Genomic DNA, 25726 nt, shown 5'->3' on the forward strand with positions numbered 1-25726 from the left:
TCGTTGCAGCAAGTCGTGGAAAAGAGTGCCCAGCACATTTCTCATTTGCATTAGACGACACTGCATGTCGATACAATACTTATTCCTGCAGTAAATAAGTAGGCCGGTGATTTGCCCCGATCGGATATCGACGTGGACGGATGCTGTCATTAAATGATTCGCGAGTGGGAGCTTGGTCGGCTGCACTGCAGCTGGGCATTAGACGCAGACACCGGCCCAGTACGGTGCTTTGAATGCGTTTTCGAATCGACAAATGTCTTCTTTGCGCAAGCACTCGCCAAAGATGCAGATGTAGTTCCAGCAGACGAGGTGGCCGAGTGGTTAAGGCGTTGGACTGCTAATCCAATGTGCTCTGCATGCGTGGGTTCGAATCCCATCCTCGTCGAAGAATTTTACGTAAAGCACGCGTTTGCGGTCACTCCTTCTCCATGCGAAACGCCACTCAGTAGTAACAACGAAGCGTGTACGTGGCAGATAGCGTGTGTATGAAATACGAGGCAAAACTGCCTACCAGATGAAAGCGCACAACATTCCATAGCGTATGCCCTTCGAATTATACATCATGTCGAGATCTATAAACCAATCAAATTTCGGCTCCAGCAAAGGGTATGTTGGTATTTGCGAACGACGAGTTCTTATTTATATTTAAGTGCATACCTGTCGCAGTCATTTTAACGTATCGAGCCTATAATAATCCATCTGTAGCACAACTGTCGCCTTTCGACAGTTTGTTTTGCGTCAGGCCGCCATATACAGAACCGATTTGGCACGGCCTACTGGAGCGACAGTTCGTTTTGCGTCAGGCCGCCATATACAGAACCGATTTGGCAGGTCCTACTGGAGAGACTTGACTTTGCAGACATCCGTCGCTAGTGGCCGCCCAAACACCAAGCTCCATCCAAACAGCAGGACATCCAAACAGCAGGACAATCTTGGGCTAGGACGAACGTCAAAACCTTGCAAGCAATATCAGTGTAGCGTATCGAGCTGTCCGTTTCGTTGCAGCAAGTCGTGGAAAAGAGTGCCCAGCACATTTCTCATTTGCATTAGACGACACTGCATGTCGATACAATACTTATTCCTGCAGTAAATAAGTGGGCCGGTGATTTTGCCCCGATCGGATATCGACGTGGACGGATGCTGTCATTAAATGATTCGCGAGTGGGAGCTTGGTCGGCTGCACTGCAGCTGGGCATTAGACGCAGTCACCGGCCCAGTACGGTGCTTTGAATGCGTTTTCGAATCGACAGATGTCTTCTTTGCGCAAGCACTCGCCAAAGATGCAGATGTAGTTCCAGCAGACGAGGTGGCCGAGTGGTTAAGGCGTTGGACTGCTAATCCAATGTGCTCTGCACGCGTGGGTTCGAATCCCATCCTCGTCGAAGAATTTTACGTAAAGCACGCGTTTGCGGTCACTCCTTCTCCATGCGAAACGCCACTCAGTAGTAACAACGAAGCGTGTACGTGGCAGATAGCGTGTGTATGAAATACGAGGCAAAACTGCCTACCAGATGAAAGCGCACAACATTCCATAGCGTATGCCCTTCGAATTATACATCATGTCGAGATCTATAAACCAATCAAATTTCGGCTCCAGCAAAGGGTATGTTGGTATTTGCGAACGACGAGTTCTTATTTATATTTAAGTGCATACCTGTCGCAGTCATTTTAACGTATCGAGCCTATAATAATCCATCTGTAGCACAACTGTCGCCTTTCGACAGTTTGTTTTGCGTCAGGCCGCCATATACAGAACCGATTTGGCAGGGCCTACTGGAGCGACAGTTCGTTTTGCGTCAGGCCGCCATATACAGAACCGATTTGGCAGGTCCTACTGGAGAGACTTGACTTTGCAGACATCCGTCGCTAGTGGCCGCCCAAACACCAAGCTCCATCCAAACAGCAGGACATCCAAACAGCAGGACAATCTTGGGCTAGGACGAACGTCAAAACCTTGCAAGCAATATCAGTGTAGCGTATCGAGCTGTCCGTTTCGTTGCAGCAAGTCGTGGAAAAGAGTGCCCAGCACATTTCTCATTTGCATTAGACGACACTGCATGTCGATACAATACTTATTCCTGCAGTAAATAAGTGGGCCGGTGATTTTGCCCCGATCGGATATCGACGTGGACGGATGCTGTCATTAAATGATTCGCGAGTGGGAGCTTGGTCGGCTGCACTGCAGCTGGGCATTAGACGCAGTCACCGGCCCAGTACGGTGCTTTGAATGCGTTTTCGAATCGACAGATGTCTTCTTTGCGCAAGCACTCGCCAAAGATGCAGATGTAGTTCCAGCAGACGAGGTGGCCGAGTGGTTAAGGCGTTGGACTGCTAATCCAATGTGCTCTGCACGCGTGGGTTGGAATCCCATCCGCGTCGAAGAATTTTACGTAAAGCACGCGTTTGCGGTCACTCCTTCTCCATGCGAAACGCCACTCAGTAGTAACAACGAAGCGTGTACGTGGCAGATAGCGTGTGTATGAAATACGAGGCAAAACTGCCTACCAGATGAAAGCGCACAACATTCCATAGCGTATGCCCTTCGAATTATACATCATGTCGAGATCTATAAACCAATCAAATTTCGGCTCCAGCAAAGGGTATGTTGGTATTTGCGAACGACGAGTTCTTATTTATATTTAAGTGCATACCTGTCGCAGTCATTTTAACGTATCGAGCCTATAATAAACCATCTGTAGCACAACTGTCGCCTTTCGACAGTTTGTTTTGCGTCAGGCCGCCATATACAGAACCGATTTGGCAGGGCCTACTGGAGAGACTTGACTTTGCAGACATCCGTCGCTAGTGGCCGCCCAAACACCAAGCTCCATCCAAACAGCAGGACAATCTTGGGCTAGGACGAACGTCAAAACCTTGCAAGCAATATCAGTGTAGCGTATCGAGCTGTCCGTTTCGTTGCAGCAAGTCGTGGAAAAGAGTGCCCAGCACATTTCTCATTTGCATTAGACGACACTGCATGTCGATACAATACTTATTCCTGCAGTAAATAAGTGGGCCGGTGATTTTGCCCCGATCGGATATCGACGTGGACGGATGCTGTCATTAAATGATTCGCGAGTGGGAGCTTGGTCGGCTGCACTGCAGCTGGGCATTAGACGCAGACACCGGCCCAGTACGGTGCTTTGAATGCGTTTTCGAATCGACAGATGTCTTCTTTGCGCAAGCACTCGCCAAAGATGCAGATGTAGTTCCAGCAGACGAGGTGGCCGAGTGGTTAAGGCGTTGGACTGCTAATCCAATGTGCTCTGCACGCGTGGGTTCGAATCCCGTCCTCGTCGAAGAATTTTACGTAAAGCACGCGTTTGCGGTCACTCCTTCTCCGTGCGAAACGCCACTCAGTAGTAACAACGAAGCGTGTACGTGGCAGATAGCGTGTGTATGAAATACGAGGCAAAACTGCCTACCAGATGAAAGCGCACAACATTCCATAGCGTATGCCCTTCGAATTATACATCATGTCGAGATCTATAAACCAATCAAATTACGGATCCAGCAAAGAGTATGTTGGTATTTGCGAACGACGAGTTCTTATTTATATTTAAGTGCATACCTGTCGCAGTCATTTTAACGTATCGAGCCTATAATAAACCATCTGTAGCACAACTGTCGCCTTTCGACAGTTTGTTTTGCGTCAGGCCGCCATATACAGAACCGATTTGGCAGGGCCTACTGGAGAGACTTGACTTTGCAGACATCCGTCGCTAGTGGCCGCCCAAACACCAAGCTCCATCCAAACAGCAGGACAATCTTGGGCTAGGACGAACGTCAAAACCTTGCAAGCAATATCAGTGTAGCGTATCGAGCTGTCCGTTTCGTTGCAGCAAGTCGTGGAAAAGAGTGCCCAGCACATTTCTCATTTGCATTAGACGACACTGCATGTCGATACAATACTTATTCCTGCAGTAAATAAGTGGGCCGGTGATTTTGCCCCGATCGGATATCGACGTGGACGGATGCTGTCATTAAATGATTCGCGAGTGGGAGCTTGGTCGGCTGCACTGCAGCTGGGCATTAGACGCAGACACCGGCCCAGTACGGTGCTTTGAATGCGTTTTCGAATCGACAGATGTCTTCTTTGCGCAAGCACTCGCCAAAGATGCAGATGTAGTTCCAGCAGACGAGGTGGCCGAGTGGTTAAGGCGTTGGACTGCTAATCCAATGTGCTCTGCACGCGTGGGTTCGAATCCCATCCTCGTCGAAGAATTTTACGTAAAGCACGCGTTTGCGGTCACTCCTTCTCCATGCGAAACGCTACTCAGTAGTAACAACGAAGCGTGTACGTGGCAGATAGCGTGTGTATGAAATACGAGGCAAAACTGCCTACCAGATGAAAGCGCACAACATTCCATAGCGTATGCCCTTCGAATTATACATCATGTCGAGATCTATAAACCAATCAAATTACGGCTCCAGCAAAGAGTATGATGGTATTTGCGAACGACGAGTTCTTATTTATATTTAAGTGCATACCTGTCGCAGTCATTTTAACGTATCGAGCCTATAATAAACCATCTGCCAAACAGCAGGACAATCTTGGGCTAGGACGAACGTCAAAACCTTGCAAGCAATATCAGTGTAGCGTATCGAGCTGTCCGTTTCGTTGCAGCAAGTCGTGGAAAAGAGTGCCCAGCACATTTCTCATTTGCATTAGACGACACTGCATGTCGATACAATACTTATTCCTGCAGTAAATAAGTGGGCCGGTGATTTTGCCCCGATCGGATATCGACGTGGACGGATGCTGTCATTAAATGATTCGCGAGTGGGAGCTTGGTCGGCTGCACTGCAGCTGGGCATTAGACGCAGACACCGGCCCAGTACGGTGCTTTGAATGCGTTTTCGAATCGACAGATGTCTTCTTTGCGCAAGCACTCGCCAAAGATGCAGATGTAGTTCCAGCAGACGAGGTGGCAGAGTGGTTAAGGCGTTGGACTGCTAATCCAATGTGCTCTGCACGCGTGGGTTCGAATCCCATCCTCGTCGAAGAATTTTACGTAAAGCACGCGTTTGCGGTCACTCCTTCTCCATGCGAAACGCCACTCAGTAGTAACAACGAAGCGTGTACGTGGCAGATAGCGTGTGTATGAAATACGAGGCAAAACTGCCTACCAGATGAAAGCGCACAACATTCCATAGCGTATGCCCTTCGAATTATACATCATGTCGAGATCTATAAACCAATCAAATTACGGCTCCAGCAAAGAGTATGATGGTATTTGCGAACGACGAGTTCTTATTTATATTTAAGTGCATACCTGTCGCAGTCATTTTAACGTATCGAGCCTATAATAAACCATCTGCCAAACAGCAGGACAATCTTGGGCTAGGACGAACGTCAAAACCTTGCAAGCAATATCAGTGTAGCGTATCGAGCTGTCCGTTTCGTTGCAGCAAGTCGTGGAAAAGAGTGCCCAGCACATTTCTCATTTGCATTAGACGACACTGCATGTCGATACAATACTTATTCCTGCAGTAAAAAAGTGGGCCGGTGATTTTGCCCCGATCGGATATCGACGTGGACGGATGCTGTCATTAAATGATTCGCGAGTGGGAGCTTGGTCGGCTGCACTGCAGCTGGGCATTAGACGCAGACACCGGCCCAGTACGGTGCTTTGAATGCGTTTTCGAATCGACAGATGTCTTCTTTGCGCAAGCACTCGCCAAAGATGCAGATGTAGTTCCAGCAGACGAGGTGGCCGAGTGGTTAAGGCGTTGGACTGCTAATCCAATGTGCTCTGCACGCGTGGGTTCGAATCCCGTCCTCGTCGAAGAATTTTACGTAAAGCACGCGTTTGCGGTCACTCCTTCTCCATGCGAAACGCCACTCAGTAGTAACAACGAAGCGTGTACGTGGCAGATAGCGTGTGTATGAAATACGAGGCAAAACTGCCTACCAGATGAAAGCGCACAACATTCCATAGCGTATGCCCTTCGAATTATACATCATGTCGAGATCTATAAACCAATCAAATTACGGCTCCAGCAAAGAGTATGTTGGTATTTGCGAACGACGAGTTCTTATTTATATTTAAGTGCATACCTGTCGCAGTCATTTTAACGTATCGAGCCTATAATAAACCATCTGTAGCACAACTGTCGCCTTTCGACAGTTTGTTTTGCGTCAGGCCGCCATATACAGAACCGATTTGGCAGGGCCTACTGGAGAGACTTGACTTTGCAGACATCCGTCGCTAGTGGCCGCCCAAACACCAAGCTCCATCCAAACAGCAGGACAATCTTGGGCTAGGACGAACGTCAAAACCTTGCAAGCAATATCAGTGTAGCGTATTGAGCTGTCCGTTTCGTTGCAGCAAGTCGTGGAAAAGAGTGCCCAGCACATTTCTCATTTGCATTAGACGACACTGCATGTCGATACAATACTTATTCCTGCAGTAAATAAGTGGGCCGGTGATTTTGCCCCGATCGGATATCGACGTGGACGGATGCTGTCATTAAATGATTCGCGAGTGGGAGCTTGGTCGGCTGCACTGCAGCTGGGCATTAGACGCAGACACCGGCCCAGTACGGTGCTTTGAATGCGTTTTCGAATCGACAGATGTCTTCTTTGCGCAAGCACTCGCCAAAGATGCAGATGTAGTTCCAGCAGACGAGGTGGCCGAGTGGTTAAGGCGTTGGACTGCTAATCCAATGTGCTCTGCACGCGTGGGTTCGAATCCCATCCTCGTCGAAGAATTTTACGTAAAGCACGCGTTTGCGGTCACTCCTTATCCATGCGAAACGCCACTCAGTAGTAACAACGAAGCGTGTACGTGGCAGATAGCGTGTGTATGAAATACGAGGCAAAACTGCCTACCAGATGAAAGCGCACAACATTCCATAGCGTATGCCCTTCGAATTATACATCATGTCGAGATCTATAAACCAATCAAATTACGGCTCCAGCAAAGAGTATGATGGTATTTGCGAACGACGAGTTCTTATTTATATTTAAGTGCATACCTGTCGCAGTCATTTTAACGTATCGAGCCTATAAAAAACCATCTGTAGCACAACTGTCGCCTTTCGACAGTTTGTTTTGCGTCAGGCCGCCATATACAGAACCGATTTGGCAGGGCCTACTGGAGAGACTTGACTTTGCAGACATCCGTCGCTAGTGGCCGCCCAAACACCAAGCTCCATCCAAACAGCAGGACAATCTTGGGCTAGGACGAACGTCAAAACCTTGCAAGCAATATCAGTGTAGCGTATCGAGCTGTCCGTTTCGTTGCAGCAAGTCGTGGAAAAGAGTGCCCAGCACATTTCTCATTTGCATTAGACGACACTGCATGTCGATACAATACTTATTCCTGCAGTAAATAAGTGGGCCGGTGATTTTGCCCCGATCGGATATCGACGTGGACGGATGCTGTCATTAAATGATTCGCGAGTGGGAGCTTGGTCGGCTGCACTGCAGCTGGGCATTAGACGCAGACACCGGCCCAGTACGGTGCTTTGAATGCGTTTTCGAATCGACAGATGTCTTCTTTGCGCAAGCACTCGCCAAAGATGCAGATGTAGTTCCAGCAGACGAGGTGGCCGAGTGGTTAAGGCGTTGGACTGCTAATCCAATGTGCTCTGCACGCGTGGGTTCGAATCCCATCCTCGTCGAAGAATTTTACGTAAAGCACGCGTTTGCGGTCACTCCTTCTCCATGCGAAACGCCACTCAGTAGTAACAACGAAGCGTGTACGTGGCAGATAGCGTGTGTATGAAATACGAGGCAAAACTGCCTACCAGATGAAAGCGCACAACATTCCATAGCGTATGCCCTTCGAATTATACATCATGTCGAGATCTATAAACCAATCAAATTACGGCTCCAGCAAAGAGTATGATGGTATTTGCGAACGACGAGTTCTTATTTATATTTAAGTGCATACCTGTCGCAGTCATTTTAACGTATCGAGCCTATAATAAACCATCTGCCAAACAGCAGGACAATCTTGGGCTAGGACGAACGTCAAAACCTTGCAAGCAATATCAGTGTAGCGTATCGAGCTGTCCGTTTCGTTGCAGCAAGTCGTGGAAAAGAGTGCCCAGCACATTTCTCATTTGCATTAGACGACACTGCATGTCGATACAATACTTATTCCTGCAGTAAATAAGTGGGCCGGTGATTTTGCCCCGATCGGATATCGACGTGGACGGATGCTGTCATTAAATGATTCGCGAGTGGGAGCTTGGTCGGCTGCACTGCAGCTGGGCATTAGACGCAGACACCGGCCCAGTACGGTGCTTTGAATGCGTTTTCGAATCGACAGATGTCTTCTTTGCGCAAGCACTCGCCAAAGATGCAGATGTAGTTCCAGCAGACGAGGTGGCCGAGTGGTTAAGGCGTTGGACTGCTAATCCAATGTGCTCTGCACGCGTGGGTTCGAATCCCATCCTCGTCGAAGAATTTTACGTAAAGCACGCGTTTGCGGTCACTCCTTCTCCATGCGAAACGCCACTCAGTAGTAACAACGAAGCGTGTACGTGGCAGATAGCGTGTGTATGAAATACGAGGCAAAACTGCCTACCAGATGAAAGCGCACAACATTCCATAGCGTATGCCCTTCGAATTATACATCATGTCGAGATCTATAAACCAATCAAATTACGGCTCCAGCAAAGAGTATGATGGTATTTGCGAACGACGAGTTCTTATTTATATTTAAGTGCATACCTGTCGCAGTCATTTTAACGTATCGAGCCTATAATAAACCATCTGCCAAACAGCAGGACAATCTTGGGCTAGGACGAACGTCAAAACCTTGCAAGCAATATCAGTGTAGCGTATCGAGCTGTCCGTTTCGTTGCAGCAAGTCGTGGAAAAGAGTGCCCAGCACATTTCTCATTTGCATTAGACGACACTGCATGTCGATACAATACTTATTCCTGCAGTAAATAAGTGGGCCGGTGATTTTGCCCCGATCGGATATCGACGTGGACGGATGCTGTCATTAAATGATTCGCGAGTGGGAGCTTGGTCGGCTGCACTGCAGCTGGGCATTAGACGCAGACACCGGCCCAGTACGGTGCTTTGAATGCGTTTTCGAATCGACAGATGTCTTCTTTGCGCAAGCACTCGCCAAAGATGCAGATGTAGTTCCAGCAGACGAGGTGGCCGAGTGGTTAAGGCGTTGGACTGCTAATCCAATGTGCTCTGCACGCGTGGGTTCGAATCCCATCCTCGTCGAAGAATTTTACGTAAAGCACGCGTTTGCGGTCACTCCTTCTCCATGCGAAACGCCACTCAGTAGTAACAACGAAGCGTGTACGTGGCAGATAGCGTGTGTATGAAATACGAGGCAAAACTGCCTACCAGATGAAAGCGCACAACATTCCATAGCGTATGCCCTTCGAATTATACATAATGTCGAGATCTATAAACCAATCAAATTTCGGCTCCAGCAAAGGGTATGTTGGTATTTGCGAACGACGAGTTCTTATTTATATTTAAGTGCATACCTGTCGCAGTCATTTTAACGTATCGAGCCTATAATAAACCATCTGTAGCACAACTGTCGCCTTTCGACAGTTTGTTTTGCGTCAGGCCGCCATATACAGAACCGATTTGGCAGGGCCTACTGGAGAGACTTGACTTTGCAGACATCCGTCGCTAGTGGCCGCCCAAACACCAAGCTCCATCCAAACAGCAGGACAATCTTGGGCTAGGACGAACGTCAAAACCTTGCAAGCAATATCAGTGTAGCGTATCGAGCTGTCCGTTTCGTTGCAGCAAGTCGTGGAAAAGAGTGCCCAGCACATTTCTCATTTGCATTAGACGACACTGCATGTCGATACAATACTTATTCCTGCAGTAAAAAAGTGGGCCGGTGATTTTGCCCCGATCGGATATCGACGTGGACGGATGCTGTCATTAAATGATTCGCGAGTGGGAGCTTGGTCGGCTGCACTGCAGCTGGGCATTAGACGCAGACACCGGCCCAGTACGGTGCTTTGAATGCGTTTTCGAATCGACAGATGTCTTCTTTGCGCAAGCACTCGCCAAAGATGCAGATGTAGTTCCAGCAGACGAGGTGGCCGAGTGGTTAAGGCGTTGGACTGCTAATCCAATGTGCTCTGCACGCGTGGGTTCGAATCCCGTCCTCGTCGAAGAATTTTACGTAAAGCACGCGTTTGCGGTCACTCCTTCTCCATGCGAAACGCCACTCAGTAGTAACAACGAAGCGTGTACGTGGCAGATAGCGTGTGTATGAAATACGAGGCAAAACTGCCTACCAGATGAAAGCGCACAACATTCCATAGCGTATGCCCTTCGAATTATACATCATGTCGAGATCTATAAACCAATCAAATTACGGCTCCAGCAAAGAGTATGTTGGTATTTGCGAACGACGAGTTCTTATTTATATTTAAGTGCATACCTGTCGCAGTCATTTTAACGTATCGAGCCTATAATAAACCATCTGTAGCACAACTGTCGCCTTTCGACAGTTTGTTTTGCGTCAGGCCGCCATATACAGAACCGATTTGGCAGGGCCTACTGGAGAGACTTGACTTTGCAGACATCCGTCGCTAGTGGCCGCCCAAACACCAAGCTCCATCCAAACAGCAGGACAATCTTGGGCTAGGACGAACGTCAAAACCTTGCAAGCAATATCAGTGTAGCGTATTGAGCTGTCCGTTTCGTTGCAGCAAGTCGTGGAAAAGAGTGCCCAGCACATTTCTCATTTGCATTAGACGACACTGCATGTCGATACAATACTTATTCCTGCAGTAAATAAGTGGGCCGGTGATTTTGCCCCGATCGGATATCGACGTGGACGGATGCTGTCATTAAATGATTCGCGAGTGGGAGCTTGGTCGGCTGCACTGCAGCTGGGCATTAGACGCAGACACCGGCCCAGTACGGTGCTTTGAATGCGTTTTCGAATCGACAGATGTCTTCTTTGCGCAAGCACTCGCCAAAGATGCAGATGTAGTTCCAGCAGACGAGGTGGCCGAGTGGTTAAGGCGTTGGACTGCTAATCCAATGTGCTCTGCACGCGTGGGTTCGAATCCCATCCTCGTCGAAGAATTTTACGTAAAGCACGCGTTTGCGGTCACTCCTTCTCCATGCGAAACGCCACTCAGTAGTAACAACGAAGCGTGTACGTGGCAGATAGCGTGTGTATGAAATACGAGGCAAAACTGCCTACCAGATGAAAGCGCACAACATTCCATAGCGTATGCCCTTCGAATTATACATCATGTCGAGATCTATAAACCAATCAAATTACGGCTCCAGCAAAGAGTATGATGGTATTTGCGAACGACGAGTACTTATTTATATTTAAGTGCATACCTGTCGCAGTCATTTTAACGTATCGAGCCTATAATAAACCATCTGTAGCACAACTGTCGCCTTTCGACAGTTTGTTTTGCGTCAGGCCGCCATATACAGAACCGATTTGGCAGGGCCTACTGGAGAGACTTGACTTTGCAGACATCCGTCGCTAGTGGCCGCCCAAACACCAAGCTCCATCCAAACAGCAGGACAATCTTGGGCTAGGACGAACGTCAAAACCTTGCAAGCAATATCAGTGTAGCGTATCGAGCTGTCCGTTTCGTTGCAGCAAGTCGTGGAAAAGAGTGCCCAGCACATTTCTCATTTGCATTAGACGACACTGCATGTCGATACAATACTTATTCCTGCAGTAAATAAGTGGGCCGGTGATTTTGCCCCGATCGGATATCGACGTGGACGGATGCTGTCATTAAATGATTCGCGAGTGGGAGCTTGGTCGGCTGCACTGCAGCTGGGCATTAGACGCAGACACCGGCCCAGTACGGTGCTTTGAATGCGTTTTCGAATCGACAGATGTCTTCTTTGCGCAAGCACTCGCCAAAGATGCAGATGTAGTTCCAGCAGACGAGGTGGCCGAGTGGTTAAGGCGTTGGACTGCTAATCCAATGTGCTCTGCACGCGTGGGTTCGAATCCCATCCTCGTCGAAGAATTTTACGTAAAGCACGCGTTTGCGGTCACTCCTTCTCCATGCGAAACGCCACTCAGGAGTAACAACGAAGCGTGTACGTGGCAGATAGCGTGTGTATGAAATACGAGGCAAAACTGCCTACCAGATGAAAGCGCACAACATTCCATAGCGTATGCCCTTCGAATTATACATCATGTCGAGATCTATAAACCAATCAAATTACGGCTCCAGCAAAGAGTATGTTGGTATTTGCGAACGACGAGTTCTTATTTATATTTAAGTGCATACCTGTCGCAGTCATTTTAACGTATCGAGCCTATAATAAACCATCTGTAGCACTTTGCGTCAGGGCGCCATATACAGAACCGATTTGGCAGGGCCTACTGGAGAGACTTGACTTTGCAGACATCCGTCGCTAGTGGCCGCCCAAACACCAAGCTCCATCCAAACAGCAGGACAATCTTGGGCTAGGACGAACGTCAAAACCTTGCAAGCAATATCAGTGTAGCGTATCGAGCTGTCCGTTTCGTTGCAGCAAGTCGTGGAAAAGAGTGCCCAGCACATTTCTCATTTGCATTAGACGACACTGCATGTCGATACAATACTTATTCCTGCAGTAAATAAGTGGGCCGGTGATTTTGCCCCGATCGGATATCGACGTGGACGCATGCTGTCATTAAATGATTCGCGAGTGGGAGCTTGGTCGGCTGCACTGCAGCTGGGCATTAGACGCAGACACCGGCCCAGTACGGTGCTTTGAATGCGTTTTCGAATCGACAGATGTCTTCTTTGCGCAAGCACTCGCCAAAGATGCAGATGTAGTTCCAGCAGACGAGGTGGCCGAGTGGTTAAGGCGTTGGACTGCTAATCCAATGTGCTCTGCACGCGTGGGTTCGAATCCCATCCTCGTCGAAGAATTTTACGTAAAGCACGCGTTTGCGGTCACTCCTTCTCCATGCGAAACGCCACTCAGTAGTAACAACGAAGCGTGTACGTGGCAGATAGCGTGTGTATGAAATACGAGGCAAAACTGCCTACCAGATGAAAGCGCACAACATTCCATAGCGTATGCCCTTCGAATTATACATCATGTCGAGATCTATAAACCAATCAAATTTCGGCTCCAGCAAAGGGTATGTTGGTATTTGCGAACGACGAGTTCTTATTTATATTTAAGTGCATACCTGTCGCAGTCATTTTAACGTATCGAGCCTATAATAATCCATCTGTAGCACAACTGTCGCCTTTCGACAGTTTGTTTTGCGTCAGGCCGCCATATACAGAACCGATTTGGCAGGGCCTACTGGAGAGACTTGACTTTGCAGACATCCGTCGCTAGTGGCCGCCCAAACACCAAGCTCCATCCAAACAGCAGGACAATCTTGGGCTAGGACGAACGTCAAAACCTTGCAAGCAATATCAGTGTAGCGTATCGAGCTGTCCGTTTCGTTGCAGCAAGTCGTGGAAAAGAGTGCCCAGCACATTTCTCATTTGCATTAGACGACACTGCATGTCGATACAATACTTATTCCTGCAGTAAATAAGTGGGCCGGTGATTTTGCCCCGATCGGATATCGACGTGGACGGATGCTGTCATTAAATGATTCGCGAGTGGGAGCTTGGTCGGCTGCACTGCAGCTGGGCATTAGACGCAGACACCGGCCCAGTACGGTGCTTTGAATGCGTTTTCGAATCGACAGATGTCTTCTTTGCGCAAGCACTCGCCAAAGATGCAGATGTAGTTCCAGCAGACGAGGTGGCCGAGTGGTTAAGGCGTTGGACTGCTAATCCAATGTGCTCTGCACGCGTGGGTTCGAATCCCATCCTCGTCGAAGAATTTTACGTAAAGCACGCGTTTGCGGTCACTCCTTCTCCATGCGAAACGCCACTCAGTAGTAACAACGAAGCGTGTACGTGGCAGATAGCGTGTGTATGAAATACGAGGCAAAACTGCCTACCAGATGAAAGCGCACAACATTCCATAGCGTATGCCCTTCGAATTATACATCATGTCGAGATCTATAAACCAATCAAATTACGGCTCCAGCAAAGAGTATGTTGGTATTTGCGAACGACGAGTTCTTATTTATATTTAAGTGCATACCTGTCGCAGTCATTTTAACGTATCGAGCCTATAATAAACCATCTGTAGCACTTTGCGTCAGGGCGCCATATACAGAACCGATTTGGCAGGGCCTACTGGAGAGACTTGACTTTGCAGACATCCGTCGCTAGTGGCCGCCCAAACACCAAGCTCCATCCAAACAGCAGGACAATCTTGGGCTAGGACGAACGTCAAAACCTTGCAAGCAATATCAGTGTAGCGTATCGAGCTGTCCGTTTCGTTGCAGCAAGTCGTGGAAAAGAGTGCCCAGCACATTTCTCATTTGCATTAGACGACACTGCATGTCGATACAATACTTATTCCTGCAGTAAATAAGTGGGCCGGTGATTTTGCCCCGATCGGATATCGACGTGGACGCATGCTGTCATTAAATGATTCGCGAGTGGGAGCTTGGTCGGCTGCACTGCAGCTGGGCATTAGACGCAGACACCGGCCCAGTACGGTGCTTTGAATGCGTTTTCGAATCGGCAGATGTCTTCTTTGCGCAAGCACTCGCCAAAGATGCAAATGTAGTTCCAGCAGACGAGGTGGCCGAGTGGTTAAGGCGTTGGACTGCTAATCCAATGTGCTCTGCACGCGTGGGTTCCAATCCCATCCTCGTCGAAGAATTTTACGTAAAGCACGCGTTTGCGGTCACACCTTCTCAATGCGAAACGCCACTCAGTAGTAACAACGAAGCGTGTACGTGGCAGATAGCGTGTGTATGAAATACGAGGCAAAACTGCCTACCAGATGAAAGCGCACAACATTCCATAGCGTATGCCCTTGGAATTATACATCATGTCGAGATCTATAAACCAATCAAATTTCGGCTCCAGCAAAGGGTATGTTGGTATTTGCGAACGACGAGTTCTTATTTATATTTAAGTGCATACCTGTCGCAGTCATTTTAACGTATCGAGCCTATAATAATCCATCTGTAGCCTTTCGACAGTTTGTTTTGCGTCAGGCCGCCATATACAGAACCGATTTGGCAGGGCCTACTGGAGAGACTTGACTTTGCAGACATCCGTCGCTAGTGGCCGCCCAAACACCAAGCTCCATCCAAACAGCAGGACAATCTTGGGCTAGGACGAACGTCAAAACCTTGCAAGCAATATCAGTGTAGCGTATCGAGCTGTCCGTTTCGTTGCAGCAAGTCGTGGAAAAGAGTGCCCAGCACATTTCTCATTTGCATTAGACGACACTGCATGTCGATACAATACTTATTCCTGCAGTAAATAAGTGGGCCGGTGATTTTGCCCCGATCGGATATCGACGTGGACGGATGCTGTCATTAAATGATTCGCGAGTGGGAGCTTGGTCGGCTGCACTGCAGCTGGGCATTAGACGCAGACACCGGCCCAGTACGGTGCTTTGAATGCGTTTTCGAATCGACAGATGTCTTCTTTGCGCAAGCACTCGCCAAAGATGCAGATGTAGTTCCAGCAGACGAGGTGGCCGAGTGGTTAAGGCGTTGGACTGCTAATCCAATGTGCTCTGCACGCGTGGGTTCGAATCCCATCCTCGTCGACGAATTTTACGTAAAGCACGCGTTTGCGGTCACTCCTTCTCCATGCGAAACGCCACTCAGTAGTAACAACGAAGCGTGTACGTGGCAGATAGCGTGTGTATGAAATACGAGGCAAAACTGCCTACCAGATGAAAGCGCACAACATTCCATAGCGTATGCCCTTCGAATTATACATCATGTCGAGATCTATAAACCAATCAAATTACGGCTCCAGCAAAGAGTATGTTGGTATTTGCGAACGACGAGTTCTTATTTATATTTAAGTGCATACCTGTCGCAGTCATTTTAACGTATCGAGCCTATAATAAACCATCTGTAGCACAACTGTCGCCTTTCGACAGTTTGTTTTGCGTCAGGCCGCCATATACAGAACCGATTTGGCAGGGCCTACTGGAGAGACTTGACTTTGCAGACATCCGTCGCTAGTGGCCGCCCAAACACCAAGCTCCATCCAAACAGCAGGACAATCTTGGGCTAGGACGAACGTCAAAACCTTGCAAGCAATATCAGTGTAGCGTATCGAGCTGTCCGTTTCGTTGCAGCAAGTCGTGGAAAAGAGTGCCCAGCACATTTCTCATTTGCATTAGACGACACTGCATGTCGATACAATACTTATTCCTGCAGTAAATAAGTGGGCCGGTGATTTTGCCCCGATCGGATATCGACGTGGACGGATGCTGTCATTAAATGATTCGCGAGTGGGAGCTTGGTCGGCTGCACTGCAGCTGGGCATTAGACGCAGACACCGGCCCAGTACGGTGCTTTGAATGCGTTTTCGAATCGACAGATGTCTTCTTTGCGCAAGCACTCGCCAAAGATGCAGATGTAGGTCCAGCAGACGAGGTGGCCGAGTGGTTAAGGCGTTGGACTGCTAATCCAATGTGCTCTGCACGCGTGGGTTCGGATCCCATCCTCGTCGAAAAATTTTACGTAAAGCACGCGTTTGCGGTCACTCCTTCTCCATACGAAACGCCACTCAGTAGTAACAACGAAGCGTGTACGTGGCAGATAGCGTGTGTATGAAATACGAGGCAAAACTGCATACCAGATGAAAGCGCACAACATTCCATAGCGTATGCCCTTCGAATTATACATCATGTCGAGATCTATAAACCAATCAAATTACGGCTCCAGCAAAGAGTATGTTGGTATTTGCGAACGACGAGTTCTTATTTATATTTAAGTGCATACCTGTCGCAGTCATTTTAACGTATCGAGCCTATAATAAACCATCTGTAGCACAACTGTCGCCTTTCGACAGTTTGTTTTGCGTCAGGCCGCCATATACAGAACCGATTTGGCAGGGCCTACTGGAGAGACTTGACTTTGCAGACATCCGTCGCTAGTGGCCGCCCAAACACCAAGCTCCATCCAAACAGCAGGACAATCTTGGGCTAGGACGAACGTCAAAACCTTGCAAGCAATATCAGTGTAGCGTATCGAGCTGTCCGTTTCGTTGCAGCAAGTCGTGGAAAAGAGTGCCCAGCACATTTCTCATTTGCATTAGACGACACTGCATGTCGATACAATACTTATTCCTGCAGTAAATAAGTGGGCCGGTGATTTTGCCCCGATCGGATATCGACGTGGACGCATGCTGTCATTAAATGATTCGCGAGTGGGAGCTTGGTCGGCTGCACTGCAGCTGGGCATTAGACGCAGACACCGGCCCAGTATGGTGCTTTGAATGCGTTTTCGAATCGGCAGATGTCTTCTTTGCGCAAGCACTCGCCAAAGATGCAAATGTAGTTCCAGCAGACGAGGTGGCCGAGTGGTTAAGGCGTTGGACTGCTAATCCAATGTGCTCTGCACGCGTGGGTTCCAATCCCATCCTCGTCGAAGAATTTTACGTAAAGCACGCGTTTGCGGTCACACCTTCTCAATGCGAAACGCCACTCAGTAGTAACAACGAAGCGTGTACGTGGCAGATAGCGTGTGTATGAAATACGAGGCAAAACTGCCTACCAGATGAAAGCGCACAACATTCCATAGCGTATGCCCTTCGAATTATACATCATGTCGAGATCTATAAACCAATCAAATTACGGCTCCAGCAAAGAGTATGTTGGTATTTGCGAACGACGAGTTCTTATTTATATTTAAGTGCATACCTGTCGCAGTCATTTTAACGTATCGAGCCTATAATAAACCATCTGTAGCACAACTGTCGCCTTTCGACAGTTTGTTTTGCGTCAGGCCGCCATATACAGAACCGATTTGGCAGGGCCTACTGGAGAGACTTGACTTTGCAGACATCCGTCGCTAGTGGCCGCCCAAACACCAAGCTCCATCCAAACAGCAGGACAATCTTGGGCTAGGACGAACGTCAAAACCTTGCAAGCAATATCAGTGTAGCGTATCGAGCTGTCCGTTTCGTTGCAGCAAGTCGTGGAAAAGAGTGCCCAGCACATTTCTCATTTGCATTAGACGACACTGCATGTCGATACAATACTTATTCCTGCAGTAAATAAGTGGGCCGGTGATTTTGCCCCGATCGGATATCGACGTGGACGCATGCTGTCATTAAATGATTCGCGAGTGGGAGCTTGGTCGGCTGCACTGCAGCTGGGCATTAGACGCAGACACCGGCCCAGTATGGTGCTTTGAATGCGTTTTCGAATCGGCAGATGTCTTCTTTGCGCAAGCACTCGCCAAAGATGCAAATGTAGTTCCAGCAGACGAGGTGGCCGAGTGGTTAAGGCGTTGGACTGCTAATCCAATGTGCTCTGCACGCGTGGGTTCCAATCCCATCCTCGTCGAAGAATTTTACGTAAAGCACGCGTTTGCGGTCACACCTTCTCAATGCGAAACGCCACTCAGTAGTAACAACGAAGCGTGTACGTGGCAGATAGCGTGTGTATGAAATACGAGGCAAAACTGCCTACCAGATGAAAGCGCACAACATTCCATAGCGTATGCCCTTGGAATTATACATCATGTCGAGATCTATAAACCAATCAAATTTCGGCTCCAGCAAAGGGTATGTTGGTATTTGCGAACGACGAGTTCTTATTTATATTTAAGTGCATACCTGTCGCAGTCATTTTAACGTATCGAGCCTATAATAATCCATCTGTAGCCTTTCGACAGTTTGTTTTGCGTCAGGCCGCCATATACAGAAATGATTTGGCACGGCCTACTGGAGAGACTTGACTTTGCAGACATCCGTCGCTAGTGGCCGCCCAAACACCAAGCTCCATCCAAACAGCAGGACAATCTTGGGCTAGGACGAACGTCAAAACCTTGCAAGCAATATCAGTGTAGCGTATCGAGCTGTCCGTTTCGTTGCAGCAAGTCGTGGAAAAGAGTGCCCAGCACATTTCTCATTTGCATTAGACGACACTGCATGTCGATACAATACTTATTCCTGCAGTAAATAAGTGGGCTGGTGATTTTGCCCCGATCGGATATCGACGTGGACGCATGCTGTCATTAAATGATTCGCGAGTGGGAGCTTGGTCGGCTGCACTGCAGCTGGGCATTAGACGCAGACACCGGCCCAGTACGGTGCTTTGAATGCGTTTTCGAATCGACAGATGTCTTCTTTGCGCAAGCACTCGCCAAAGATGCAGATGTAGTTCCAGCAGACGAGGTGGCCGAGTGGTTAAGGCGTTGGACTGCTAATCCAATGTGCTCTGCACGCGTGGGTTCGAATCCCATCCTCGTCGACGAATTTTACGTAAAGCACGCGTTTGCGGTCACTCCTTCTCCATGCGAAACGCCACTCAGTAGTAACAACGAAGCGTGTACGTGGCAGATAGCGTGTGTATGAAATACGAGGCAAAACTGCCTACCAGATGAAAGCGCACAACATTCCATAGCGTATGCCCTTCGAATTATACATCATGTCGAGATCTATAAACCAATCAAATTACGGCTCCAGCAAAGAGTACGTTGGTATTTGCGAACGACGAGTTCTTATTTATATTTAAGTGCATACCTGTCGCTGTCATTTTAACGTATCGAGCCTATAATAAACCATCTGTAGCACAACTGTCGCCTTTCGACAGTTTGTTTTGCGTCAGGCCGCCATATACAGAACCGATTTGGCAGGGCCTACTGGAGAGACTTGACTTTGCAGACATCCGTCGCTAGTGGCCGCCCAAACACCAAGCTCCATCCAAACAGCAGGACAATCTTGGGCTAGGACGAACGTCAAAACCTTGCAAGCAATATCAGTGTAGCGTATCGAGCTGTCCGTTTCGTTGCAGCAAGTCGTGGAAAAGAGTGCCCAGCACATTTCTCATTTGCATTAGACGACACTGCATGTCGATACAATACTTATTCCTGCAGTAAATAAGTGGGCTGGTGATTTTGCCCCGATCGGATATCGACGTGGACGCATGCTGTCATTAAATGATTCGCGAGTGGGAGCTTGGTCGGCTGCACTGCAGCTGGGCATTAGACGCAGACACCGGCCCAGTACGGTGCTTTGAATGCGTTTTCGAATCGACAGATGTCTTCTTTGCGCAAGCACTCGCCAAAGATGCAGATGTAGTTCCAGCAGACGAGGTGGCCGAGTGGTTAAGGCGTTGGACTGCTAATCCAATGTGCTCTGCACGCGTGGGTTCGAATCCCATCCTCGTCGAAGAATTTTACGTAAAGCACGCGTTTGCGGTCACTCCTTCTCCATGCGAAACGCCACTCAGTAGTAACAACGAAGCGTGTACGTGGCAGATAGCGTGTGTATGAAATACGAAGCAAAACTGCCTACCAGATGAAAGCGCACAACATTCCATAGCGTATGCCCTTCGAATTATACATCATGTCGAGATCTATAAACCAATCAAATTACGGCTCCAGCAAAGAGTATGTTGGTATTTGCGAACGACGAGTTCTTATTTATATTTAAGTGCATACCTGTCGCAGTCATTTTAACGTATCGAGCCTATAATAATCCATCTGTAGCCTATCGACAGTTTGTTTTGCGTCAGGCCGCCATATACAGAACCGATTTGTCACGGCCTACTGGAGAGACTTGACTTTGCAGACATCCGTCGCTAGTGGCCGCCCAAACACCAAGCTCCATCCAAACAGCAGGACAATCTTGGGCTAGGACGAACGTCAAAACCTTGCAAGCAATATCAGTGTAGCGTATCGAGCTGTCCGTTTCGTTGCAGCAAGTCGTGGAAAAGAGTGCCCAGCACATTTCTCATTTGCATTAGACGACACTGCATGTCGATACAATACTTATTCCGGCAGTAAATAAGTGGGCCGGTGATTTTGCCCCGATCGGATATCGACGTGGACGCATGCTGTCATTAAATGATTCGCGAGTGGGAGCTTGGTCGGCTGCACTGCAGCTGGGCATTAGACGCAGACACCGGCCCAGTACGGTGCTTTGAATGCGTTTTCGAATCGACAGATGTCTTCTTTGCGCAAGCACTCGCCAAAGATGCAGATGTAGTTCCAGCAGACGAGGTGGCCGAGTGGTTAAGGCGTTGGACTGCTAATCCAATGTGCTCTGCACGCGTGGGTTCGAATCCCATCCTCGTCGACGAATTTTACGTAAAGCACGCGTTTGCGGTCACTCCTTCTCCATGCGAAACGCCACTCAGTAGTAACAACGAAGCGTGTACGTGGCAGATAGCGTGTGTATGAAATACGAGGCAAAACTGCCTACCAGATGAAAGCGCACAACATTCCATAGCGTATGCCCTTGGAATTATACATCATGTCGAGATCTATAAACCAATCAAATTACGGCTCCAGCAAAGGGTATGTTGGTATTTGCGAACGACGAGTTCTTATTTATATTTAAGTGCATACCTGTCGCAGTCATTTTAACGTATCGAGCCTATAATAATCCATCTGTAGCCTTTCGACAGTTTGTTTTGCGTCAGGCCGCCATATACAGAACCGATTTGGCAGGGCCTACTGGAGAGACTTGACTTTGCAGACATCCGTCGCTAGTGGCCGCCCAAACACCAAGCTCCATCCAAACAGCAGGACAATCTTGGGCTAGGACGAACGTCAAAACCTTGCAAGCAATATCAGTGTAGCGTATCGAGCTGTCCGTTTCGTTGCAGCAAGTCGTGGAAAAGAGTGCCCAGCACATTTCTCATTTGCATTAGACGACACTGCATGTCGATACAATACTTATTCCTGCAGTAAATAAGTGGGCCGGTGATTTTGCCCCGATCGGATATCGACGTGGACGGATGCTGTCATTAAATGATTCGCGAGTGGGAGCTTGGTCGGCTGCACTGCAGCTGGGCATTAGACGCAGACACCGGCCCAGTACGGTGCTTTGAATGCGTTTTCGAATCGACAGATGTCTTCTTTGCGCAAGCACTCGCCAAAGATGCAGATGTAGTTCCAGCAGACGAGGTGGCCGAGTGGTTAAGGCGTTGGACTGCTAATCCAATGTGCTCTGCACGCGTGGGTTCGAATCCCATCCTCGTCGAAGAATTTTACGTAAAGCACGCGTTTGCGGTCACTCCTTCTCCATGCGAAACGCCACTCAGTAGTAACAACGAAGCGTGTACGTGGCAGATAGCGTGTGTATGAAATACGAGGCAAAACTGCCTACCAGATGAAAGCGCACAACATTCCATAGCGTATGCCCTTCGAATTATACATCATGTCGAGATCTATAAACCAATCAAATTACGGCTCCAGCAAAGGGTATGTTGGTATTTGCGAACGACGAGTTCTTATTTATATTTAAGTGCATACCTGTCGCAGTCATTTTAACGTATCGAGCCTATAATAATCCATCTGTAGCCTTTCGACAGTTTGTTTTGCGTCAGGCCGCCATATACAGAACCGATTTGGCAGGGCCTACTGGAGAGACTTGACTTTGCAGACATCCGTCGCTAGTGGCCGCCCAAACACCAAGCTCCATCCAAACAGCAGGACAATCTTGGGCTAGGACGAACGTCAAAACCTTGCAAGCAATATCAGTGTAGCGTATCGAGCTGTCCGTTTCGTTGCAGCAAGTCGTGGAAAAGAGTGCCCAGCACATTTCTCATTTGCATTAGACGACACTGCATGTCGATACAATACTTATTCCTGCAGTAAATAAGTGGGCCGGTGATTTTGCCCCGATCGGATATCGACGTGGACGGATGCTGTCATTAAATGATTCGCGAGTGGGAGCTTGGTCGGCTGCAGTGCAGCTGGGCATTAGACGCAGACACCGGCCCAGTACGGTGCTTTGAATGCGTTTTCGAATCGACAGATGTCTTCTTTGCGCAAGCACTCGCCAAAGATGCAGATGTAGTTCCAGCAGACGAGGTGGCCGAGTGGTTAAGGCGTTGGACTGCGAATCCCATCCTCGTCGAAGAATTTTACGTAAAGCACGCGTTTGCGGTCACTCCTTCTCCATGCGAAACGCCACTCAGTAGTAACAACGAAGCGTGTACGTGGCAGATAGCGTGTGTATGAAATACGAGGCAAAACTGCCTACCAGATGAAAGCGCACAACATTCCATAGCGTATGCCCTTCGAATTATACATCATGTCGAGATCTATAAACCAATCAAATTACGGCTCCAGCAAAGAGTATGTTGGTATTTGCGAACGACGAGTTCTTATTATTTAAGTGCATACCTGTCGCAGTCATTTTAACGTATCGAGCCTATAATAAACCATCTGTAGCACAACTGTCGCCTTTCGACAGTTTGTTTTGCGTCAGGCCGCCATATACAGAACCGATTTGGCAGGGCCTACTGGAGAGACTTGACTTTGCAGACATCCGTCGCTAGTGGCCGCCCAAACACCAAGCTCCATCCAAACAGCAGGACAATCTTGGGCTAGGACGAACGTCAAAACCTTGCAAGCAATATCAGTGTAGCGTATCGAGCTGTCCGTTTCGTTGCAGCAAGTCGTGGAAAAGAGTGCCCAGCACATTTCTCATTTGCATTAGACGACACTGCATGTCGATACAATACTTATTCCTGCAGTAAATAAGTGGGCCGGTGATTTTGCCCCGATCGGATATCGACGTGGACGGATGCTGTCATTAAATGATTCGCGAGTGGGAGCTTGGTCGGCTGCACTGCAGCTGGGCATTAGACGCAGACACCGGCCCAGTACGGTGCTTTGAATGCGTTTTCGAATCGACAGATGTCTTCTTTGCGCAAGCACTCGCCAAAGATGCAGATGTAGTTCCAGCAGACGAGGTGGCCGAGTGGTTAAGGCGTTGGACTGCTAATCCAATGTGCTCTGCACGCGTGGGTTCGAATCCCATCCTCGTCGAAGAATTTTACGTAAAGCACGCGTTTGCGGTCACTCTTTCTCCATGCGAAACGCCACTCAGTAGTAACAACGAAGCGTGTACGTGGCAGATAGCGTGTGTATGAAATACGAGGCAAAACTGCCTACCAGATGAAAGCGCACAACATTCCATAGCGTATGCCCTTCGAATTATACATCATGTCGAGATCTATAAACCAATCAAATTACGGCTCCAGCAAAGAGTATGTTGGTATTTGCGAACGACGAGTTCTTATTTATATTTAAGTGCATACCTGTCGCAGTCATTTTAACGTATCGAGCCTATAATAAACCATCTGTAGCACAACTGTCGCCTTTCGACAGTTTGTTTTGCGTCAGGCCGCCATATACAGAACCGATTTGGCAGGGCCTACTGGAGAGACTTGACTTTGCAGACATCCGTCGCTAGTGGCCGCCCAAACACCAAGCTCCATCCAAACAGCAGGACAATCTTGGGCTAGGACGAACGTCAAAACCTTGCAAGCAATATCAGTGTAGCGTATCGAGCTGTCCGTTTCGTTGCAGCAAGTCGTGGAAAAGAGTGCCCAGCACATTTCTCATTTGCATTAGACGACACTGCATGTCGATACAATACTTATTCCTGCAGTAAATAAGTGGGCCGGTGATTTTGCCCCGATCGGATATCGACGTGGACGGATGCTGTCATTAAATGATTCGCGAGTGGGAGCTTGGTCGGCTGCACTGCAGCTGGGCATTAGACGCAGACACCGGCAAGTACGGTGCTTTGAATGCGTTTTCGAATCGACAGATGTCTTCTTTGCGCAAGCACTCGCCAAAGATGCAGATGTAGTTCCAGCAGACGAGGTGGCCGAGTGGTTAAGGCGTTGGACTGCTAATCCAATGTGCTCTGCACGCGTGGGTTCGAATCCCATCCTCGTCGAAGAATTTTACGTAAAGCACGCGTTTGCGGTCACTCCTTCTCCATGCGAAACGCCACTCAGTAGTAACAACGAAGCGTGTACGTGGCAGATAGCGTGTGTATGAAATACGAGGCAAAACTGCCTACCAGATGAAAGCGCACAACATTCCATAGCGTATGCCCTTCGAATTATACATCATGTCGAGATCTATAAACCAATCAAATTACGGCTCCAGCAAAGGGTATGTTGGTATTTGCGAACGACGAGTTCTTATTTATATTTAAGTGCATACCTGTCGCAGTCATTTTAACGTATCGAGCCTATAATAATCCATCTGTAGCCTTTCGACAGTTTGTTTTGCGTCAGGCCGCCATATACAGAACCGATTTGGCAGGGCCTACTGGAGAGACTTGACTTTGCAGACATCCGTCGCTAGTGGCCGCCCAAACACCAAGCTCCATCCAAACAGCAGGACAATCTTGGGCTAGGACGAACGTCAAAACCTTGCAAGCAATATCAGTGTAGCGTATCGAGCTGTCCGTTTCGTTGCAGCAAGTCGTGGAAAAGAGTGCCCAGCACATTTCTCATTTGCATTAGACGACACTGCATGTCGATACAATACTTATTCCTGCAGTAAATAAGTGGGCCGGTGATTTTGCCCCGATCGGATATCGACGTGGACGGATGCTGTCATTAAATGATTCGCGAGTGGGAGCTTGGTCGGCTGCAGTGCAGCTGGGCATTAGACGCAGACACCGGCCCAGTACGGTGCTTTGAATGCGTTTTCGAATCGACAGATGTCTTCTTTGCGCAAGCACTCGCCAAAGATGCAGATGTAGTTCCAGCAGACGAGGTGGCCGAGTGGTTAAGGCGTTGGACTGCGAATCCCATCCTCGTCGAAGAATTTTACGTAAAGCACGCGTTTGCGGTCACTCCTTCTCCATGCGAAACGCCACTCAGTAGTAACAACGAAGCGTGTACGTGGCAGATAGCGTGTGTATGAAATACGAGGCAAAACTGCCTACCAGATGAAAGCGCACAACA

General features: G+C 48.5%; 27 non-coding genes across 27 annotated transcripts; all 27 read left to right on the top strand.

The window, feature by feature from the left end:
- Window positions 1-303: 303 nt before the first annotated feature.
- On the top strand, window positions 304-385 carry Trnas-gcu (transfer RNA serine (anticodon GCU)). Its single transcript has one exon. It is a non-coding gene; the product is annotated as a tRNA-Ser (tRNA).
- Window positions 386-1300: 915 nt separating this feature from the next.
- Window positions 1301-1382, top strand: Trnas-gcu (transfer RNA serine (anticodon GCU)). Its single transcript has one exon. It is a non-coding gene; the product is annotated as a tRNA-Ser (tRNA).
- A 915-nt stretch (window positions 1383-2297) lies between these two features.
- Trnas-gcu (transfer RNA serine (anticodon GCU)) lies at window positions 2298-2379 on the top strand. The gene has a single exon. It is a non-coding gene; the product is annotated as a tRNA-Ser (tRNA).
- An 838-nt stretch (window positions 2380-3217) lies between these two features.
- Window positions 3218-3299, top strand: Trnas-gcu (transfer RNA serine (anticodon GCU)). The gene has a single exon. It is a non-coding gene; the product is annotated as a tRNA-Ser (tRNA).
- Window positions 3300-4137: 838 nt separating this feature from the next.
- Trnas-gcu (transfer RNA serine (anticodon GCU)) lies at window positions 4138-4219 on the top strand. Its single transcript has one exon. It is a non-coding gene; the product is annotated as a tRNA-Ser (tRNA).
- Window positions 4220-4922: 703 nt separating this feature from the next.
- Trnas-gcu (transfer RNA serine (anticodon GCU)) lies at window positions 4923-5004 on the top strand. The gene has a single exon. It is a non-coding gene; the product is annotated as a tRNA-Ser (tRNA).
- Window positions 5005-5707: 703 nt separating this feature from the next.
- Window positions 5708-5789, top strand: Trnas-gcu (transfer RNA serine (anticodon GCU)). The gene has a single exon. It is a non-coding gene; the product is annotated as a tRNA-Ser (tRNA).
- An 838-nt stretch (window positions 5790-6627) lies between these two features.
- On the top strand, window positions 6628-6709 carry Trnas-gcu (transfer RNA serine (anticodon GCU)). Its single transcript has one exon. It is a non-coding gene; the product is annotated as a tRNA-Ser (tRNA).
- Window positions 6710-7547: 838 nt separating this feature from the next.
- Trnas-gcu (transfer RNA serine (anticodon GCU)) lies at window positions 7548-7629 on the top strand. Its single transcript has one exon. It is a non-coding gene; the product is annotated as a tRNA-Ser (tRNA).
- Window positions 7630-8332: 703 nt separating this feature from the next.
- Trnas-gcu (transfer RNA serine (anticodon GCU)) lies at window positions 8333-8414 on the top strand. Its single transcript has one exon. It is a non-coding gene; the product is annotated as a tRNA-Ser (tRNA).
- Window positions 8415-9117: 703 nt separating this feature from the next.
- On the top strand, window positions 9118-9199 carry Trnas-gcu (transfer RNA serine (anticodon GCU)). The gene has a single exon. It is a non-coding gene; the product is annotated as a tRNA-Ser (tRNA).
- An 838-nt stretch (window positions 9200-10037) lies between these two features.
- Trnas-gcu (transfer RNA serine (anticodon GCU)) lies at window positions 10038-10119 on the top strand. Its single transcript has one exon. It is a non-coding gene; the product is annotated as a tRNA-Ser (tRNA).
- An 838-nt stretch (window positions 10120-10957) lies between these two features.
- Window positions 10958-11039, top strand: Trnas-gcu (transfer RNA serine (anticodon GCU)). The gene has a single exon. It is a non-coding gene; the product is annotated as a tRNA-Ser (tRNA).
- An 838-nt stretch (window positions 11040-11877) lies between these two features.
- Trnas-gcu (transfer RNA serine (anticodon GCU)) lies at window positions 11878-11959 on the top strand. Its single transcript has one exon. It is a non-coding gene; the product is annotated as a tRNA-Ser (tRNA).
- Window positions 11960-12773: 814 nt separating this feature from the next.
- Trnas-gcu (transfer RNA serine (anticodon GCU)) lies at window positions 12774-12855 on the top strand. The gene has a single exon. It is a non-coding gene; the product is annotated as a tRNA-Ser (tRNA).
- An 838-nt stretch (window positions 12856-13693) lies between these two features.
- On the top strand, window positions 13694-13775 carry Trnas-gcu (transfer RNA serine (anticodon GCU)). Its single transcript has one exon. It is a non-coding gene; the product is annotated as a tRNA-Ser (tRNA).
- An 814-nt stretch (window positions 13776-14589) lies between these two features.
- On the top strand, window positions 14590-14671 carry Trnas-gcu (transfer RNA serine (anticodon GCU)). Its single transcript has one exon. It is a non-coding gene; the product is annotated as a tRNA-Ser (tRNA).
- An 827-nt stretch (window positions 14672-15498) lies between these two features.
- On the top strand, window positions 15499-15580 carry Trnas-gcu (transfer RNA serine (anticodon GCU)). Its single transcript has one exon. It is a non-coding gene; the product is annotated as a tRNA-Ser (tRNA).
- An 838-nt stretch (window positions 15581-16418) lies between these two features.
- Window positions 16419-16500, top strand: Trnas-gcu (transfer RNA serine (anticodon GCU)). The gene has a single exon. It is a non-coding gene; the product is annotated as a tRNA-Ser (tRNA).
- An 838-nt stretch (window positions 16501-17338) lies between these two features.
- Window positions 17339-17420, top strand: Trnas-gcu (transfer RNA serine (anticodon GCU)). Its single transcript has one exon. It is a non-coding gene; the product is annotated as a tRNA-Ser (tRNA).
- Window positions 17421-18258: 838 nt separating this feature from the next.
- On the top strand, window positions 18259-18340 carry Trnas-gcu (transfer RNA serine (anticodon GCU)). The gene has a single exon. It is a non-coding gene; the product is annotated as a tRNA-Ser (tRNA).
- Window positions 18341-19167: 827 nt separating this feature from the next.
- Trnas-gcu (transfer RNA serine (anticodon GCU)) lies at window positions 19168-19249 on the top strand. Its single transcript has one exon. It is a non-coding gene; the product is annotated as a tRNA-Ser (tRNA).
- An 838-nt stretch (window positions 19250-20087) lies between these two features.
- Window positions 20088-20169, top strand: Trnas-gcu (transfer RNA serine (anticodon GCU)). The gene has a single exon. It is a non-coding gene; the product is annotated as a tRNA-Ser (tRNA).
- An 827-nt stretch (window positions 20170-20996) lies between these two features.
- On the top strand, window positions 20997-21078 carry Trnas-gcu (transfer RNA serine (anticodon GCU)). Its single transcript has one exon. It is a non-coding gene; the product is annotated as a tRNA-Ser (tRNA).
- Window positions 21079-21905: 827 nt separating this feature from the next.
- On the top strand, window positions 21906-21987 carry Trnas-gcu (transfer RNA serine (anticodon GCU)). The gene has a single exon. It is a non-coding gene; the product is annotated as a tRNA-Ser (tRNA).
- A 1714-nt stretch (window positions 21988-23701) lies between these two features.
- On the top strand, window positions 23702-23783 carry Trnas-gcu (transfer RNA serine (anticodon GCU)). The gene has a single exon. It is a non-coding gene; the product is annotated as a tRNA-Ser (tRNA).
- Window positions 23784-24620: 837 nt separating this feature from the next.
- On the top strand, window positions 24621-24702 carry Trnas-gcu (transfer RNA serine (anticodon GCU)). The gene has a single exon. It is a non-coding gene; the product is annotated as a tRNA-Ser (tRNA).
- The last annotated feature ends 1024 nt before the right edge of the window (window positions 24703-25726 follow it).

The sequence above is a fragment of the Schistocerca cancellata genome, chromosome 2 (assembly GCF_023864275.1).
Source record: "Schistocerca cancellata isolate TAMUIC-IGC-003103 chromosome 2, iqSchCanc2.1, whole genome shotgun sequence".
Taxonomy (NCBI): domain Eukaryota; kingdom Metazoa; phylum Arthropoda; class Insecta; order Orthoptera; family Acrididae; genus Schistocerca; species Schistocerca cancellata.